The 9272-nt window shown below is 42.5% G+C and overlaps 1 non-coding gene across 1 annotated transcript; it reads right to left on the reverse strand.

The window, feature by feature from the left end:
- Positions 1–7007: 7007 nt before the first annotated feature.
- On the reverse strand, positions 7008–7113 carry LOC115893337. The gene has a single exon (XR_004053353.1). It is a non-coding gene; the product is annotated as a U6 spliceosomal RNA (small nuclear RNA).
- Between the last annotated feature and the right edge of the window lie 2159 nt (positions 7114–9272).

Genomic DNA, 9272 nt, shown 5'->3' on the forward strand with positions numbered 1-9272 from the left:
TAATCAACAGTTAATTTATAACTTTTTAAAAGTTTTAGGCTGGGCGCGGTGGCTCACGCCTGTAATCCCAGCACTTTGGGAGTCCGAGGCGGGTGGATCACGAAGTCAGGAGATTGAGACCATCCTGGCTAACACAGTGAAACCCCATCTCTACTAAAAATACAAAAAATTAGCTGGGCGTGCTGGCGGGGGCCTGTAGTCCCAGCTACTTGGGAGGCTGAGGCAGGAGAAAGGAGAATGGTGTGAACCCAGGAGGCGGATCTTGCAGTGAGCCGAGATCATACCACTGCACTCCAGCCTGGGTGACAGAGTGAGACTCCATCAAAAAAAAAAAAAAAAAAAAAAGGTTTTAAAAGAAACATAATAATCACTTCATATTATGATCAGTTTGCTCAAAATAAGTCATACTTTTGAACCAAAATGAATCAAACAGTACCTTTCCTTTTTTAGTTTGGACTATTAAGTTGTCAGGTTAGGGGACTATGACAGACTTACTTTTTCTGGAATTGGTTGAAGGCCTCAATAATAATGTGTTTTGATAGATTTTAAGCTGTTGAACAATCAATCTTGAGTGTTAAGATTGAGTTTTGCGAACAGTCCATTAATAACAAGTTGCTCTTACCCATCTAAGTTCTGAAGCAATGAATAAGTAAACACAGGTGTCAACCAGATGGGGGAAAAAAACCCTCACCTCTGCTTTTGATTAAACTGATAAGAGAAAGTGGCTTGTTGTGTGTCTACAATCTGGCCCTTAATCCTTGCCAATATTCCAGGCCTGACACAGTTAAATATCCCTCTCCAGTCATAGGCACAGCTGAACTGCCTCTGGCCTCCCATTCAGGGGCAGCTCAGTGATTGGTGGAAGAGGAGAATGTAGGTGTCCTGCACAGAGGCAACTTCAAAGAATTTGGAGAGGGCTTGTTGAGGCAGCTTCAGTTCCTTCTCCAATATTCACCAACCATCAAGCATGGTTTGAGGTAGAAGGAGTGAACTAGAAGCAGTAGAAGTTATGATCCTGACATTTCTGCAAGGGCAGAAGGTCTTATTTCATGGATCAAGTTAGGAATGCATAAAGGGGAACAGAGTGATTCCTTTTAGCAAACAATAGGGTAACCTAGAGTTCTTTCTGCTTGTGCTGTTACAGTCAACATTTTGCTATTTGATGCATATGAAGGCACAGAAGGAATGTATAGCTTTTTTGAGGTTCTTACCAAAATAGGAAGAATAACTGACATGACAAATGATGGAAAATTAAAAATCACCTCACCTGCCCGGGCGCAGTGGCTTATGCTTGTAATCCTAGCACTTTGGGAGGAGGTGGGTGGATTGCTTAAGCCCTGGCATTTGAGATCAGCCTGAACAACATAGCAAGAACTCGTCTCAAAAAAAAAAAAAGTGGAAAAAAAAAAATCACCTCGGCTGAGTGCAACCTATGCTGGAGTCTCCTAAACTCAATTATTTAGGTTAAAAGAAAATTTTAAAGGAAAACTTCATACACTATGCAATTGCTCAGATACAGAGTGAAGAACAACAGTGATGGCATCAATTTATGTTAAAATATGGCGGGCACGTTGGCTCATGCCTGTAATCCCAGCACATTGAGAGGCCTAGGCAGGCAGATCCCTTGGGCTCAGGAGTTCGAGATCAGCCTGGTCAATATGGCGAAACCCCATCTCTACTAAAAATACAAAAATTAGCTGGGCGTGGTGGCACGTGCCTATAATCCCAGCTACTTGAGAGGCTAAGGCAGAAGAATCTGCCTTAGCTTGACCTCTGAGGGGTAGAGTTTGCAGTGAGCGGAGATCGCACCACTGTACTCCAGCCTGGGCAACAAGAGTGAAACTTCATCTCAAAAAAAAAAAAAAAAAAAAAAAAAAAAAAAAAAAAAAACGGCCGGGCACGGTGGCTTTTTTCCACCACTTTTTTACAAAGTGCTGTAATCCCACCACTTTGGGATGCCGAGGCAGGTGGATCACGAGGTCAGGAGATCGAGACCATCCTGGCTAACACGGTGAAGCCCGTCTCTACTAAAAATACGAAAAATTAGCCGGGCATGGTGGCAGGCGACTTGTAGTCCCAGCTACTGGGGAGTCTGAGGCAGGAGATTGGCGTGAACCCGGGAGGCGGAGCTTGCAGTGAGCCGAGATCGTGCCACTGCACTCCGGCCTGGGCGACACAGCAAGACTCCGTCTCAAAAAAAAAAAAAAAAATTGTATTACAATTTTCTAGGGATTTTTAGTTCCCCTGAACTGATATAATTATTATGCATCCGCTAAAAATGTTAGTGTAGTCTCCAGTTGCATTTGTTCAACAAATACTTGTTTAGCATGTATTCCATGGCAGGCACTGTGCTGGGTGGGAGTTAATGGTACCACAGTGTCTGGAGTAATCTGCCCATTTAGTGGCACATACTTTAAGAGGAACATTAATCAATTAAGTTGGAGGATTGGTGGGTGGAAACCTAGTCCTGTTTCTTCAGCTTTCCATGAGGCAATTTCTTTTCCTTTGTGTGTGTGTGTGTGTGTGTGTGTGTGTCAGAGTCTTACTGTCACACACACACACTGGAGTGCGGTGGTGCATCTCGGCTCACTGCAACCTCCGCCTCCCTGGTTCAAGCCATTCTCATGCCTCAGCCTCCCAAGTAGCTGGGATTACAAGTTTGTGCCACCATGTCTGGCTAATTTTTGTATTTTTAGTAGAGACGGGATTTCGCCATGTTGGCCAGGCTGGTCTTGAACTCGTTACCTGAGGTGATCCGCCCACCTCGACCTCCCAAAATGCTGGAATTACAGGCGTGAGCCACCGTGCCCAGTCCCATGAGGCAATTTCTACTAAATCATAGAAAAAATATTTGAGTATTTTATTGGTAGAAATTATTTTAGCTGGAAATGACAGAGACATTGACATAACCAGCTTAAACAATTTTAAAAAATTAGTATTATTTTAAATAACAACAACAAAAGCCAAAGGTAGAGCAAGTGTCATAACTGGGGCTGGGGATTTATTGCTTTGCTGTTCTTTGAGCTCCTTTGTCCTCCAGATAGGGGCGTTTTCTTCAGGTTGCTTCCTCCTGGTGACTGCCATCAGCTCCTGGAACAGCATGCTTCCTCAGTAGAAAATCCTTTCCAGGCCAGGTGCGGTGGTTCACGCCTGTAATCCCAGCACTTTGGGAGGCTGAGGTGGGCGGACCACCTAAGGTCAGGAGTTCAAGACCAGCCTGGCCAACATGGTGAAGCCCTGTCTCTACTTTAAAAAAAAAAAAAAAAAACACAAAAGAATTAGCCAGGTGTGGTGGTGCATGTCTGTAACCCCAGCTACTTGGGAGGCTGAGGCAGGAGAATCGCTTGAACCTGGGAGGTAGAGGTTGCGGTGAGCCGAGATCACGCCATTGCACGCTAGCGTGGACAATAGAGTGAGACTCCGTGTCAAAAAAAAAAAAAAATCTTTCCTCCCACCTTTGAACAAAAGTAGTCTGATTAGGCTCGTCTGTATCACTAGTCCATCTCTTATCCAATAGCAAGCTCTAGGAGTCATGCCATGCACTGATTGGCTGAAGCCTAAATTCTGAAACCAATCACTTTGCAAGGAGATTAGAGTTACTAGGATTGGCTTCAGTTGAGGATAGCGCTGGCTTCCTCAGACACTAGGGCACCATGAAAGGGGTTGCGGTGGGGCTTTTGTAGATAACATTAGGGTTCTGTTTGAAAAAAGGAAAATGATGGGAAGGATGCTAAGGAGGCAACCCTGGGAGAAGGAAGTCTCTTGGGACGGGTGGATTTGATGGAAGAGAAGGTAGACATCTTTCCTTTCTCTCTTCCAGGAAAACCTGATCTCTCCTAGTGCTGTTACATTTCTTTATGTGGCAATAGCTGTAACTCATACCCTTAAAACCTTGCACAGTTGTGTGGAGTCAATTGTCCTGCTTCTTTGTATGTGACTCTATCACATAAATTCAATTAAGTGGGGGTTCATAGGAAGGCTGATTGTGGTCAAGGTCCAACTTCTACCCTCCAATCTATGCTTACTGGAAATATAATTGATCTTTTGATCTTCATCTGTTGGATTCCTAAATCTGTTTCTAATTAACTCATAACCGGGGGTGGGGGGACATGATTATCACCCCTGAAAACCTCAACAAGTGTGCCTTTCAGAGCAAACCAGAATCTAAAGGATTTGGAGAACTGTCACAAAGAGGAAATGTAAAATTCAATACTGAGACTTTATGCAGCCATCAGAAAAAATATCAAGACTTTCTGCTGCCATACATCAGCTAGATGTATCAGATATTTGGAAAGTTCAAAGGGCACAAATTTCAAGAGCATAGCCATCAAGAAAGCTGCACTGCTAGTAATGGGAACTCTGTCTTTGGAAGTATTCATGCAATGGCTGGATGACCATCTCCCAAGTGTGCCTAAACATGGAATTCTGCACATTTGGGAAGTGGAACAGTTACTTCCATGGTACAATCCAACTTTTGTTCCAAGTAATCCTGTTTTGCTAATTGTTTGACCTGTGGTTTTCAAAGTGTAGTTCCTGTAGCAGCATTAGCACCAGCTACGGAACTTGGAAATGCAGATAAACAGGTCACACCCTAGCCCTCCTGTTATGGGTGGAACTGTGACCCCAAAAGGATATGTTGAAGTCCTAACACCCAGTACCTCAGAATGTAACCTTATTTGGAAATAAGGTCATTGTAGATGTAATTAGATAAGCCAAGATGAGGTTGTACTCGCGTGGTGTGGGCCTTTAATCCAGTATGACTAATGTCCTTATAAGAAAAGGAGAGAGAGACACGGATACACAAGGGGAGACCTCCATAAGATGATAGAGGCAGAGACTGAAGCTATATACCCGTAAATCAAGGAACACCAAAGATTGCCAGCAAACTACCAGAAGCTAAGAAGAGGCAAGGAAGGATCTTCCTTACCAATTTCAGAGGAAGTGTGGCCCTGCTGATGCTTTGATTTCAGACTTTGAGGATCCAGAAATAGGAGCTTGTTTTAAAACACCTATTTTGTGGTAATTCAATATGGCAACCCTATGAAACTAACACACCCTACTGAATTAGGAACTCATATACTGTGGCCCAGCAATCTGTGTTTATAAGTACCCCAGATAATTCTGAAATATACTAAAATTAGAAAATCACTGATTCCTTCCTTCCTTCCTTCCTTCCTTCCTTCCTTCCTTCCTTCCTTCCTTCCTTCCTTCCTTCCTTCCTCCCTCCCTCCCTCCCTCCCTCCCTCCCTCCCTCCCTCCCTCCCTCCCTTCTTTCTTTCTTTCTTTCTTTCTTCTTCTTTCTTTATTTCTTTCTTCTTCTTCTTTCTTTCTTTCTTTCTTTCTTTCTTTCTTTTCTTTCCTTCTTGTTTTCTTTCTTTCCTTCTTTCTTGTAATTTCAACTTTTATTTCAGATTCAGGGGGTACATGTGCAGGTGTGTTTCATGGGTATATTGTATGATGCTGGGGTTTGGGGTACAAAGGACCCCATCACCCAGGTAGTGAGCAAAGGGTTTTCCAATCCTTCCCCCGCTCTCTCCCTCCCCGCTCTAGTAGTCCCCAGTGTCTGTTGTTGCCACCTTTATGTCCATGAGTGCCTAATATTTAGCTCCCACTTATAAGTGAGAACATGTGGTATTTGGTTTTCTGTTCCTGGGTTAATTTGCTTAGAATAATGACCTCCAGTTGCGTCCATGTTGCTGCAAAGGACATGATTTTGTTGTTTATGACTGTGTAGTATTCCATGATGTATATGTACCTTTTCTTTATTCAATCCACTATTGATGGGCACCCAGGTTGATTCCATGTCTTTGCTATGGTGAACAGCGCTGTGATGAGTGCATGTGTCTTTTTGGTAGAATGATTTGTTTTCTGTTTGTTTTTGTTTTTGTATTTGTTTTATTGAGACAAGGTCTCATTCTGTTTTCTAGGCTGGGATGCAGAGGTGTGATCATGGCTCACTGCAGCCTCAACCTCCCAGGCTCAAGCAACCCTCCACCTCTGCCTCCCAAGTAGATGGGACTACAGGCATGCCCACCATGCCTGGCTATTTTTTTTTTTGAGAGATGGGGTCTCACTACATTGCCCAGGCTGGTCTCAAACTCCTGGAATCAACCGATCCTCCCATCTCAGCCTCTCGAAGTTTGGGGATTATGGATGTGAGCCATGACGCCCTATCCTTCTTTCGGATATATATCCAGTGATAGAATTGCTGGGTAAAATGATAGTTTTGCTCTTAGTTCTTTGAGAACTCTCCAAACTGCTTTCAACAGTGGCTAACTAATTTACATTCCCACCAACAATGTATAAACATTCCCTTTTCTCTGCAGCCTCACCATCATCTGTTGTTTTTTTACTTTTTAGTAATAGCTATTCTGATAGGTGTGAGATGGTATCTCATTGTGGTTTTGATTTGCATTCATCTGATAATTAATGATATCAACCATTTTTTATGTATTTGTTGGCTGCTTGTATGTGTTTTTTTGAGAAGTGTCTGTTCATGACTTTTGTCCACTTTTAATGGGGTTGTTATAGATTCTGGATATTAGAGCTTTGTTGGGTGCACAGTTTGTGAATATTTTCTCCCATTCTGTAGGTCTGTTTACTCTGTTGATAGTTTCTTTTCCTGTACAAAACCTCTTTAGTTAATTGGTCCCACTTGTCAATTTTTGTTTTTGTTGCAACTGCTTTTGAGGACTTAATCATAAATTATTTCCCAAGGCTGATGTCCAGAATGGTGTTTACTAAGTTTTCTTCTAGGATTGTTATAGGTTGAGGTCTTACTTTTAAATCTTTAATCCACCGAGTTAATTTTTGTGTATGGCAAAAGGTAGGGCTCCAGTTTCATTCTTCCGCATATAGCTAGTCAGCTATTCCAGTATCATTTATTGAATATGGGGTCCTTTCCCCATTACTTATTTGTGTTGACTTTGTCAAAGATCAGATGGCTGTAGATGTGTGGCTTTATTTCTGGGGAGATCCCCTGTTTCCTTTCTACTTTCTTTAAAGTTTTTTTAATGAAACCCTTCATGAATTTGCATGTCATCTTTGCACAGGGGCCATGCTAATCTTCTTAGTATATATACTGCTGAAGCGAGTACAGAACCGGATCTCAGCTCACTGCAAGCTCTGCCTCCCGGGTTTACGCCATTCTCCTGCCTCAGCCTCCCGAGTAGCTGGGACTACAGACGCCTGCCACCTCACCCGGCTAGTTTTTTGTATTTTTTAGTAGAGATGGGGTTTCACTGTGTTAGCCAGGATGGTCTCGATCTCCTGACCTCGTGATCTGCCCGTCTCAGCCTCCCAAAGTGCTGGGATTACAGGCTGGAGCCACCTCACCCGGCCATAGAACCACTGTTTTCTATTCTAGATCTAGACCAATGCCTCTCTCACATTTGTGTGCATGTGAATGAATTGAGGATTTTGTTAAAATGCAGATTCTGATTCAGTGGATCTGGGGTAGGACCTGTGTTTCTGCATTTCCAGTATGCTCTCAATACATGCCCAATATGCTCTCCAAGGACTGGACTTTGAATACCAAGTGTCTAAATCAGTGTCGTCTGATAGAACTTTTCATGATGATGGAAATGTTCTATACTTCTACTGCCCAATATGAAAGTCACTAGCCACATCTAGCTACTAAACACTTGAAATGTGGCTTGACTGAGAACTAAATTTTAAATTTTTATTTCCTTTTACTTTTTTTTTTTAAAATTATTTAATAGAGACAGGTTTTCCCTATGTTGCCCAGGCTGGTCTCAAACTCCTGGGCTCAAGGGATCCTCCTGCCTTGGTCTCCCAAAGGGCTAGGATTACAAGCATGAGCCACCACACCCAGTCAAGAACAAAATTTTTAAATGCTATTTAATTTAAATAGATTAATAGCTACATGCATAATGTAGTACAGGTCATCAATTTCCTGTTTCTAGTCTTAAATGGCATGTTTTGCAAAGCCTTCAGGGCTCTCAACTTTTGTTCATCTTGAAATATCCATAATTTGATAGTCAGGACTGGTGGTGTTCCCTATGCAAGACTGTGTGTGCTCAGCAGTATATTAGGAGCCACTGGAGAGCATAAAATAAATAGATTGCAGGGTCTTTGCCCCTGAGGAACTTCCTGTTTATTAACCAGCTCTCATTGTGTTTTCTTCCAGTTTCTGCCAAGCCTGAAAGTATTCAATGTTAAAGGGTGGGGGGAGGAGGAAATTAAGCAATAATTAGGAGAGATGATGCTTGGCAGGGGCTTTTTTATCTCAAGGCTACCAGATTTTGTTCATGGAATTTGAGAACATGAGTGATTTGCATATGTTGCATAAATTTGCATCATGTATTCAAGAGACCTGACTCCAAGTCTATGAAGTACAATTTAATTAATTAGTGGAACCTACTATGGCTCTATTCAGAATAGAATTCATGGCATAACACACATGAAATTGCTAGCTGTTGACAGCAATTCAGGAGATCCCAGACCAGGTCAGGAGACCAAAAAAAAAAAAAAAAAAAAAAAAAAAAAAAAAAAAAACACAGAGCAGAAGAGGTTGACAGTTAAGGGGGAAGAAAAGGTACCAGGACCCTTGTTATCATCCCTCACCTCTGCCTTCTGTGCACCTCCAGCCTTTGTATATAGGGTCATTAATCTCCCACAAACAGCACTATGTAAAATGAAGTTGCACCAAAGAATGGAATTAGACCTCTTGTGCCCACTAGTGTCAGTTTCCTTATCTTTGGCATACCCCATACTTCCTGCCTTGCTTCTCTGCCTACAACTGAACTCTGCATGAGTGTTAGCAGATAGTTTAAAAAAGGAAAGATAGAGTGAAGGAGAGGATGTCTAAAGAAAAGAAGAGTCAGGTCATTTTTTCTGCTCTCTCTTCCCTTCTCTTTCTTCTCTCCTTTACTAAGCACCTACTCAATGTCTGTGCCAGGTCTGTGGTAGGTCTGGGAGATACAAAGTTAAAGTAACACAGGCTTTTTGTCTCAAAGGAGCTCAGCACTGCAGCAGGGGAGATGGACATATAAGCAGCAACTACCATACTGTGCATAGAAAGAAACGATAAAGGTATGTCCTAGGAAGGGGACCCAGAGAAGACAGAGATGCCTCTGTTGATGTGGAGAGGTAGAGGGGAAGTTTTCTCACAGGAAGAAAGGGAAAGGACTTGAAGAAAGAGAAAGGACTTAAAGAAAGAGAAGGACTGTGGTGGGGCAGAGAGAACAGCATGTGTAGAAACAGCACGATGTGTTTACTGTACAGTTAAGTATCACAAATGTGAAGGGGAG

The sequence above is a fragment of the Rhinopithecus roxellana genome, chromosome 14, assembly GCF_007565055.1.
Source record: "Rhinopithecus roxellana isolate Shanxi Qingling chromosome 14, ASM756505v1, whole genome shotgun sequence".
NCBI lineage: Eukaryota > Metazoa > Chordata > Mammalia > Primates > Cercopithecidae > Rhinopithecus > Rhinopithecus roxellana.